Genomic DNA, 11,937 nt, shown 5'->3' with positions numbered 1-11,937 from the left:
TTAGTGAGACATTTTTACATCCAGAAAACACGCCAGCAATATCCTCAGCAAACTTATAAATTAGATTCCAGCTGTCAAAGGAAAAATTAAGACGGCTTTTTTTTTTAAAGGGTGTTCATCTTCTTTCCAGTGGAAAAAGCCCTCTAAGGTGGTTTGTAACATTCTTAATCAGAAGCTGTCTCATAAAAATATTATGAGCCTCCATGTTCAATAGCATGATGTGATTTGGCAATAGGCATGCAGTTACATCTAGAGCTAAACACTTCCTAGATCCAGATAATCTTGTATTTAATTTTTAAGTGACCCTCTCATTCACAATACTTAGGACCAACAACTTTGAGCTACTTACATACATTTCATAGTTTCAAGATCTCATTTAATAAAAGGGTATCACTACATATTAATTCATCAAAGCTTTTTCAAGTGCAAGCTGTAGCATCTTTCTAAGAAGTGTTTCCATTTGTTCCATACCTTTCACTCTGATTCCAAACAGCATTATCACTGTGATGCTTTCATCTAGGATGTATATCGCATTACACTTCTAGAAGTCAAGGGTTAGATATTGCTGGGAAAACTATGCAACACAAATTCCTGAAATGCACTAGCAGCCCACAGCCACATCAAGATCAGTCTAAAAATAAGTCAATTTGCTTTGGTCCAGAAAGGAAAGTACTAGCACCAGCTCCTTGAAACAATCTTCCTTCCACTGTTACCAAACAAACCTGAATCACTATCTGATAAAAAAAAAAAAAAGAAATTCTGTGTGGAGTCATGTGGGAGCAGTAAGATTGAGCCATGGCCTGTGACATTGATAAGTTACAGCTTCAACCTTGACTAGCAAAGTAAACAACTTGAAGAGGAAATAACAGTCAAATAAAGGATGTATTTTCTGCCTTTATCAAGAAAAAACAGGCTCACACTTCAGGAAGATGAACCAATCCGAGGTCTGAACAAGTCATGTGAATGCAAGGTAGTAACCAATTGTAAAAGCTTCATTTGCACATGATTAGTATGTATTGTTATATATTGAGACTGATATTAGCAATAAAGGTTGTCATTATTCAGCAGCATTGATGCATTGCCACAAATGGTGCCCCGTGTGTTGAGGTGATAAACTGCATTTGGGACCAAGCCAGTGGCAAGCCCTGCAGAACTTGGAACTGCTGAGAGGAAACAGAGTCGGCTGATGCTCATTACCACTGTGCTGGAAGCAAGGTGAGCTGTGGGGAACAATAGGAAGCAACCTTACTTCAGAAGATAAGTCGGTTTTGTGACTGATAGAGGTGCTATTATCAAAACATAAGGTCCATGTTTCTCTCCTTACATTGAGAAAGCTGCTGAAATGGGTTTCTGTTGAGGTCTCTGGAGTCTAGCCCTGGGGTAGACTTTTTCCATCTTTACAGTCCCAATATGGGATGAAACAGGGGTTAATATATGGGACCATGGGACAAGAGATAATGAAGCTGCTTCAGAGCTGTTAACTCCTTGTCAAACTGTGTTTGAAATGATTAAGAAGCAGGAGTCTGAGCATGCAGCCACGACAGCCAAAGGAGATGATACTCCGATACTCCCCCTGAGGAAGACGACACGCCTGCATCCACAGCACCCATGATATCGGCACATATGGTATCCACACAGACAGAGGTTGAAACTCAAGCATCCATAATCACAACGCAGACGGGATCTACACAGACAGACCCTGCACCATCCCAAGACAAACTACCAATAGTCCTCCCAGGACCGTCCTTCTCTGTCACTTCATGATTATGCAACACTAGCTCAGCTAATGCTAATGGAGACTCAGTATGCGGTATGGGAATGGAACCGGTGGTGATTGCTTGAATAGCAACAGATGAAGTATCTGGACCGTCCAGCTGGCTATCCAGCGCAAGCTGCACCTCTAGATGTGGTGATGGCATGGGGTCAGTGGCATAACAATATGGATCATCAGGCTAGGGAAATCCCTTGTCCTATTTTGGATGATAGTAAAGCATTAGCTTTTCAAGCAATGCTGATCATAAATATGAGGCAATGGCCACTGCCTTTGCAACTGTCCAAGTGAATCAACTCACCTGCTATGCGTGTGGCCAAACTGAGCATATTAAGAAACAGTGTCCGAAAAATAGCAACCAATCTAAAAAAACAACTGTGTGCCCAAAATGCAAAAAGAGAAGGTATTTTGCTAATCAATGTCATTCTAAATTTCATAAAAATGGAATCCTATTCAGGGAACCGACCAAGGAGCGTGAGTCAGGGTGATGCAATGACACAAGTGCCCCTGACAACCCAATCAGGACAGTAGACTTGTGCACTGCCACTAGTGGCAGTGCCAGCATGGACCTGGCAGCCACCAACACAGTAACCCTGCTTGATGTCACCATTACCCTAATGCCAACAGGGGTTTATGGTCCGCTTGGAAATGGAAACAGTGCATTGTTACTGGAACATTCCTTCACCACCCTACAAGGTCTTTTTGTACTGTCAGGAGTTATTGATGCAGATTACAAGGATGAGAAAATCATGGCATTGGAATTCCTACCTGTCAAATTGCCAAAGGTTCAAAAATAGCTCAACTGGTATATTTCACTGCCCAACCTCCTAACCAGTCACAGAAGGAACGAGTTAATTTGTAATTTGGGTCCACAGATGTCCCTCACATATTCTGGGGAAAAGCAGTAACTCAAGCGAGACCCTTAGTGCAAGGTACCCTTTCCACCATGGGCCAGGAAACTAAGATATCAGGGATTTTGGATACCAGAGCAGATGTTATCATCATCGCTGCAGCTAAACGGCCCCAGACATGGCCACTAGCTTGAATAAGTCAAGCCCTGTTGGGAATTGATGGGCACACCGAAACATTACAGAGCCGGGAATTGGTTCAAATAACTGGCCCTGAAGGTAATGTAGCTACTGTATAACTTTTTGTTTTACAGACTCCTATAACCCTACGGGGACAGGACTGCATGTCACAGTGAGGGACATACATTGGGCCAAATTTTTGATGGAGGCCACTGTGGCACAATCCACTCTTAAGCTGTCTTGGAAAACTGAGACACCAGTATGGGTGGACCAGTGGCCTCTATCCATGGAGAAGTTTCACCACCTTAATAACTTGGTCAAAGTACAATTAGGAGCAGCACATATCATGCCTACTACAAGTCCTTTTCATTCTCCTGTATTTGTCATCCAGAAAAAGAGTGGGAAATTGAGGTTTTTGCATGATCTCCAAAAGATAAATGTTGTAATGGAAGATATGGGGTCCTTACAACCAGTGATGCCATCCCCCTCAATGATACCCCGAAACTGGCATCTAATAATAATTGACCTGAACGATTGTTTTTTACAATCCCCCTAAATCCCACTGATGCACCTAAATCTGCATTCTCAGTACCTAGCATTAATGTTAGTGAATTGGTGAAGCGGTTTCACTGGGTTGTGCTACCCCAAGGGATGAAAAACAGCCCTACCATATGTCAGTGGTTTGTTGCCAAGGCTTTAAGCCCAGTGCGAGCCCAAATCCCACCGGCAATAATATATCACTGTATGGCTGACATTTCGATAGCTGCCGAACAACAGGAGATCCTGGAAAAAGCTCTTACCCTCACTGAACAATCTGCTAAGAATACAGTCCTACAAATTGTACCAGAAAAGGTACAATGAAAAGCGCCCTGGCAATATTTAGGGTGGAGAATCCAGGAGCCCTACAAGTGAAAGTTTATATAGAGGTAAAAACTTTTGGGAGCCATCAGTTGAGTGTGCCCTCTGCTAGGTATTACCAATAAGGAACTTCACCCGCTGTTAGTGCTGCTTAAAGGAGACAGCACTTTAGTCTCCCTGAGAATGCTTACCAAAGAAGCAAAGAAAGCACTTGAGCGGGATGCTATTTCTTAGAGGAAAGACATGTTGTTCTCCTGATCATCCATTCCAGCTAAAGATCTTTAACCCCTCTAGCCAATCCTATGCATTGTTGCTTCAATGGAATGTGACTTTGTGAGATCCTCTCTTGATCATTGAGTAGATCTTTTCACCCCATCAAATGCAAAAACCCATCACCACAAGGCTTGAAACTTTTGCTTTATTTATCATGAAGGGCTGTTAATGGTTATTGATGTTGACTGGGTGTGAGCCAGATCAAATCACCTTGCCTACTACAACATTGCCTATTGCAATGGCTCATACAAACTTCTACAGATTTCCAGGTACCATTAACTGCATATAAAGGTCAATTGGCTGTTCATGACCCTCCACACAAACTTCCACATCAGAATTTTAAACAACGTGTACAAACTAATTGCAGCTGTGTGGCTTTGGATGCACTAACAGTTTATACCAATGGATTTGGACTCATGGGTCATGCAGTTGTCATCTGGCAAGATAAATCAGGCCAGTAGTGTTGAGATATCATTCAGACTTCTGTCTCTCTGCAAGTCACAGAGCTCTGTGAAGTGGTCAGATTTTTCAAAAAATGGAATGAACGGGTTAATATCATAACAAATTCTGCTTATATTGCAGGTTTAGTTCAATGACTAGAAAGTTCTTCCCTAAAAGAGGTTAACAATCCCCATCTATATTATCTTATGAGTACTCTGTTGTATTTATTGAACAACTGCAAACACTCCTATTTTATTATACACATCCAGGCTCATACCACACTACCAGGTCCTTTAGTTCAGGGCAACTGTTGGGCAGATGCTCTCACATTAACAGCACAAATAGTGGCAAACACATTTGAACAGGCACTCCTCATGTGCCTTTTGTCCACCAAAATTATCGAGCATTGCAAATTATGAAGCAGTAGCAGATGCTCTTCACACATACACCTGCAGTGAGCAGAGTCCCTACACTCCAACTGGGGCAGCCAAGGGCAGATGTCACCCTTCTGGTTTCCCTGTGCTTATGGCATCCTGCAAAGCAGAAAAGGTAATACTTATTTTTTCCAGAATAGCCATTTGAAGACAGCCTGAAGCATATCCTAAAGCCCACTTTGTAAAATTTGCCTTCCAAGTTGCAGTCACACTACTGCTACAAGCATCAGTCAGGACCCTCTCAAGTACAGGACTTTGTGTGGAACATGCAAAATGCTGCCAGGCAGGGTGATGACAACAAGGCATCCCAAACTGCCACAGCACATCCAATACATCTCAACAAGATGGATCAACTGGAAATTCTTCTCCACAACTCTTGGAGTTAAACAAATCAAAGCTCACACTTCCACAGTCTTAATTATATTGTTTTGTATTAAAACAATAATATATGCCCCACTTCCTTTTATGTACTTTCAGCCTTGCCTAACATATGTTAGTTAAGGGAAGAAGATAGCCTTCATGAGCTAAGCAACTGCAGTTTTTACACAAATAAGAAGCAAAATGGTCCCAACATGAATGCCTTTTCACCTACAGATATCAAAGAAAGTGTTGGGTTTTTCTAAATCATCCTTATTTTTCATGTGGCAAATATAAAAAGAGACAAGAAAAGTGCAGAGCAGACTATGGTTTTCCTGGCATCTCCTATCAAACTCCACTCTGTCCAGTGACAGACCCACTACAAAGCACTTGAAACTACAGAAGACATTCCTGTCTGAATAGCATCTGTCAGCTTCTATCTCCTTGCATCATCAGGTCTAACGCAAAGATCCACTTTTAAGTGTTTGGAGTCTCTGAAGAGAAAAAAAAAAAAGAATAGGGCTGAAAGAGTTAAAGAGTTTATTGTGTTTTCACATACTTTAAGAGATCACCTTTCAACAATGGCAGTAAAATCAGCATGTAGCCTTAATTTTCTATGGTTGAACCTTGAACGTGAATCATTATATTACAATGTACTTATTGATTTCAACAGGAAGAAGATTAAGCCCAGAAAATCAGGTTAGGAATCCGAAACTGGACTGAAGAAAATGGAATTTTTCTGGTACTAAAACCTTCTTATGTTATGTAAAATACATTAGAATTTTAAATATGAGATTTGGCCATTTGGAAAATATTCTTAACATCTTGAAATTCAGCAGAGATTTGACAAGGTCAGGGAACTGAGAATCTGATTACTAATCAGTGCTTTGAATAAAACCCTATCCCTACAAATCTTATACAGTAACATTTGATTTGACTCACACGCACCACAGAGATATATATAAAGTGAGAGACATTTGAATGGAATATTTAACAGGTGTAAAGAGAAAACATTGGTAAGCACTGAGTGCTGTTTGTTGGCCAGTAGTACCACATTGCTGTATTTCCATTGTGTGCATATCTGTAATATACATGGACTAAACATAGTGTACATATTTTTTTAAAAGTGAAACCATTTCCAGCTTCCTGGTTATTGGAAGTACTAGGCTAACTTGGGCATGGGCAGAGGCACTGGCACTTGCTTTTGCTCCTCTCTACCACCGCCACCACCACTTAACTTGCTCAAGTAACACTTAAGCTGCACATCCTTTAACCCTCCACACATCATCATCATTATTGTTATTATGAGAATTCTCCCTTGAAAAAATTCTAATTTTGGAAGTTTACAGTTTTGACAAGCAAATAATTCAGGCAGAAGGTTTCCATAATGAACATACTGTGCTAGGTTAGTGGTTGGACTTGATGATCTTAAAGGTCTTCTCCGACTATAACAATTCTATTACTCTGTACTCCTAAGTTTGCTGTGTGCTATTGAACATCTCAGCTGCAAGAGTTATTTGCTTGTCCCTATAATTAAAAGAGATGTGTCTGTGGAGTTTCTTGTAATTAGAGGCTTTGGAGCAGAAATGTGTCAAGAATCATCCTGAGCACAGAGATGGTCCCTTTAGCCTGTAAAATTTACCTAGCTTGTCCAGAAATAGTTTCTTCCCCACACTCCAGTTCAGATAATCCCAGCTCAGTCACACTCCATCATCCTATTCCTCATACATGCTAGCAGAACTATGAAGAATACAAAACCATCTGAGAGGCAGAAAAGGGAAAGAGGCAGGTTTGGGGCAGAGAGAAAGCACAGAAAGCTGGCAGTGATAAGGCAGGCTGCTCTGATTATTGCAGGCTTTTTAATTACCATCTATTTTGCCACAGCATTCAGACAATCCACAAAGGAGAAAAAAAAAAGGAAAAATAGTTAAAATAGAAAAGATATCCTCTTTAAAAACATATATAACATGACATGCTGCCTTGTCTGTGCTTTTCTAACCTCTGCTGATAGTGGCAGTCCAGCCACCTGAGTACATGACACATGGTTTAAGCAGACCCACTGCTTGCAATAAAAGAACTGGCACAGGCTGGCACCCTGGCAGTCCCTGGGCACCTTTTATTCCATTGATTCAAAGAAGTTTTGTACAAATTCCAGAACCAATAAACATTTTAAGAAATGCTCTAGATAAAGATTTTCTAGCACAGGGAATACAAGTATCTTATTTTAAAGGGTATGCTGCAAACATCTTCAACTAACTTGAAATGATCTGGTAACAAACAGGCTCTGTGTGCAGTGAGCGACTCACTTCAGTGAGTAAGTACACAACTCATTGAAATTTACAGCTTCTTTCAAAGGCTTAGATCAGAGTTAACTGTGTCAGAGAAGAGGGAAATTAATTTGTTAAGCTTTAGCTGGAGGAGAGGGATGCTGGTAACACATGGGTACAAATCACTTCTGTGGTACTATCTCATTTTCATCTGAAGCAATTTTGGGCAAACATAAAAGACCAAGAAGCATATTTTGGTCTGTGCAAGGTGGCTTAAACTACAATACTGCTACCATCAGTGTTTTAATCTGCCCTCAATGAGTCACAGGCTCTTTCTTGCTTGTTACCACCATGACTTGTGTCCAGCTAACTCCCTTTCTACAAGTTGTCACACAAGGGTGGAAACAACTCTGTTCAGCTCCACTCCAGTAGTGCTTCATTGATGCTACAGATGAAGATACATACAGAGTACATATTGCCTTAAAAAAAAACCAATAGGGAATGGTGCAAGCCCAGAGAACACAATACTACTGTATACACAATACTACTGTATACACAATACTACATTACAAGTCACAAGATAAAAGGAAGGTCTCTTGTTAAACTGCAAATCTTAATCTTCTAAAAGACCATATGGCATTAAGTTGGCACAGATGGCATAGTTGTTTAGGATAAATTGCAGGCTAAGGTAAATCTGGACTAATACTTTAATTTCAATACTTTAATACCAATAATCATTCCATTCTTTGTTGACTTAATTGCCTAATCACTTGGGAATAAGGCCTTTGCACTGAATTCAAAGGTAAACAAGATTACCTTATGAAAATAAGAAAGCACTTCCATCAGCCACTTCCTCCAACTAACTTTCTCAGTCTTTCCAAAGTTAAATTAACAATGTAACCAACCAAACCACAATTTTCTTTGGATTTTGGCTCTGCAAGTGCAACATGATATGTTTCCAAAGGCACCATGTCTTTCTTCAGTGCTGACAAAGTATAGAGCTGAAGGAGCATCAGAGGAAGCAAGAGCGCCTCAGCATCTCTGTGCTAGTTCCTGCATGGCCAGAATGGAGCAGGGAAGTAGATGTGGATCATGAGTGGCAACAGGATACTTATGACATCTATGGTCAAAACAAAGCTTGGTGTGGGGATTAGGATATTCAAGCTCTACAAAGGTATGGTCTGGTTACACCCAGAACATCCCTTCTTTGAGCACAACTAGCATGCACTACCTATCAGGATCATGGCTTCCACTCAAGGTAAGAGAAAGCAATAACGGAGTTTGCCTCCAATTATTCAGTCATGCGTGAAGTGGAGCATCTGAAAAATGTTGCTGCATTTTGGAAACACACTGCTCTTATTTGATAATGCTGTATAAGCATCAAGTCATATTGGTTTAAAAGCCATGGTAAATTTATGAATGAAACTGTGCAAGAGGGATTTAATAAGAGATCCACAGCAAGTGTTCAGTGGTCTGGACATTGCCTACCACCAGGGTAGCATGAAATCATTTGATAATTAGACCACGGCCATGCAGGATTAGCATACCATAAAAAGATAGGGCTGCATTATTTTTATTTATATAACAGATGGATGTTGAAAAAGGTCAAGCATTTTTGATGAATGCAACTTCATGCCAGCGTTGACAGAAGATTTAGAAGTACTACAATGTGGCGAAACCTAAAATTGTTACCTTACCTTTCACCCTCTTTGGTCACGGACCCAAGAAACAAATGTACAATAGTGCTGTAAACTTCACCCCAGAGATCAGTTTGAGTATTTATTGGGCACTAGCTTATACTTTCTGTCATTTTATGTCTATTGTAGGTAACAATAGACTTCCATTACTAGACCTACCTGAAGGCCCCATACTCCTTCTTTATCATGGATAAGATGGAAGAGCAATTACTACTAAAAAATACAATAAAGTGTCAAACCAATATTTTTTAAGCAGAGCAACATTTGCCATTAAATACAGGTTTGCACAATATTTCTTACAATTAAAAAAAAAAAAATGGAGAGAAATGTGTCAATGAAATGAGAGTTCACAATACTTTACCACATTAACTGTGATCTATAGCTTCTTATTTTGGTGGACATTCCAAAGCTTCACAGCCAAGCTGTAAGAGATTGAACTTTGAGACCTTCTGCAATTGCAATGTCTCCTTCATTGCCTACAAGCAAGTCCCAAACCCCAGCTCTGAGAAACCATGGACAGCCAGATCTGAAATAATTCAGAGACAGAACCCTAAATCACAAATCCCACAGGCATTTGCTAGGGAAAAACAGCAGTAACCTTCAGCTTCTGCCCTTTTGGCTTGTTCTGCCCTATTCTGGCACACGTAGACAGCGGAGACTGAATACACATGGCAAATCTATACTGAGATTACACCAAGAGCTGCACTGAAGCCCATTTCTTTCAGCATAACTGTAGACTATATTAGTTATTTATTAAGCATTATTAAGCAAAGAGGTTTTCCCCTACAATGCCAGACCGCATAACAGGCCTCTTAGGTATTGATTCCACTTTCCCCTGTATAGCAACTTAGTGAGAACTGGGCTTGTTAGTCTAATTTGAAGAGATAATCTTGTAAAAGTTTTCCTCAAAAGTCTCATGACTCATCTCTTTTCTTTCTCTCTTCCAAAATATTTATATTCCAACAAAACACTGAAAATATATAAGCGGGAATGTAGTACGCATTTGTCCTCTTTTCTCCACAGGGCTGGTTCTTCCTCAGGTGGTACTACTGCAATCTTCTCACACTGGCAGCAGAAAAATGCTTTTAAATAACTTAAACAATAGCACTGGGTGAGGCCACGAGGGTTTCTAGGTGCAGAGACTGAAACAAGTAAAGGGAAGCTATTTCCCAAACTGGGTAGAAACACAACATCAGCAAAAGCTGCTTCCATTGTGCTCTAGATGCCCACAAACAACATGGTCTTAAAGAGGGTTGTGGTGAACCTAAACAAAACAATAAATGGTACCAACAACCTGGACCTGTGCCTCTCCTGGAAAGTGAAAACCCCTGAACTGTGAAGCCATGTGCTTCCTCACAGCATGCAATTGACCTGTGAAATTAACTTCAAGCAAACACCATTGAAAGGGTTTTTTTATGATTCGTAAGATATAGTAGACTTGGCTATTACAGTGTTGGACAACCCAACGGTTTACTTGTCTAAGACTGCATGTTTCACATGCAAAATTCTAAATCATCTTTTTTATTCCCGAAACATTAATCTAAAACTTCCACCTTCATAGAATCACAGAATGGATCTTTAGAGATCATGTAGTCCAACACCCTAGCTCAAGCAGGTCCACCTAGATCAGGTCACACAGGAACGTGCCCAGGCGGGTTTTGGAAACTTCCAGAGAAGGAGACTCCAAGATCTCCCTGGGCAGCCTGTGCCAGGGCTCCCTCACCCTCACAGTGAAATAGTTTTTCCTTATGTTTAAATGGAACTTTCTGTGTTCCAGCTTCATCCCATTAATCCTTGTCCTGTCACTGAATACAATAGAAAAAAGGGATGTCCCAACCTCCTGACATCCGCCATTTATATATTTGTAAATTTTAATGAGATTTCCCCAGCAGTCTTCTCTTCTCCAGACTAAACAACCCCAGTTCCCACAGCCTTTCCTTGTAAGGAAGATGCTCCAGTCCCCTGATTATCTTGGTGGCCCTGTACTGAACTCTCTCCAGAAGTTCCCTGTCCCTCTTGAGCTGGGAAGCCCAGAACTGGACACAGTACTCCAGATGAGATCTCACCAGGGCAGTTTCCTCAAGAGCAAGGACTGGAAAAAGAATGTTGGGCTATACAACTACCTTTCCAGTACAAAACAATGATCTTCACCTGGTACTGACTGGGTTATTTGGTAACCTCTAACCACACCATCAATATTAAACAAGAATGCTTTTCTTTAATGGTGAATTATCATACAGCTAACTTTTGCCATTCACTGAAACAGCTTTGTTTGGGTAGGGTGGGGTTCCAAGAAGAAAAAAAAAAAAAAAAAGGAAAAGAAAAAAAAAAAAGAAACAGCAGTTATCTTCTCCCAACAGGAAATGGAAGAGCACATTATTAGTAACACTTGTGTTTTTTAATTAAAGAAAACCACCCTGCATAAACCAGGTTAGACATAAGGCCTTTGATAACCTCTTCTCAGAATCTTATCTGGTTTTTTTTTCATTGTTTAGTTAAAAATCCTGTCACTGGGGAGCACAGTAAGGAATACAAGCCAGAAAAGATAGCCGAGGGATTAAGAACAGAGATCACAAACAGACATGCTCTTGACTTTAGCTTAAAATCAGATTCCTGCATAATTAATATGAAAGAAATTTTACTAAAGTGCTCTGTTATAACTTTTTTCCTTTCTAATGTTTTACTTCAAGGCACATATTGGACAAATCTCACATATTCAACTCATGAACTAAAATCAGTCTTGAGAAAAAACAAACACCAAATCTGATGTTCCTGTCAAGTACCTTAACTGAGGTCAGAATCTGCTCCTAT

This window comes from Colius striatus, chromosome 7 (assembly GCF_028858725.1).
Source record: "Colius striatus isolate bColStr4 chromosome 7, bColStr4.1.hap1, whole genome shotgun sequence".
NCBI classification, from domain to species: domain Eukaryota; kingdom Metazoa; phylum Chordata; class Aves; order Coliiformes; family Coliidae; genus Colius; species Colius striatus.
The sequence above is the reverse complement of the archived record's forward strand: the minus strand, read 5'-3'. Positions refer to the sequence as shown.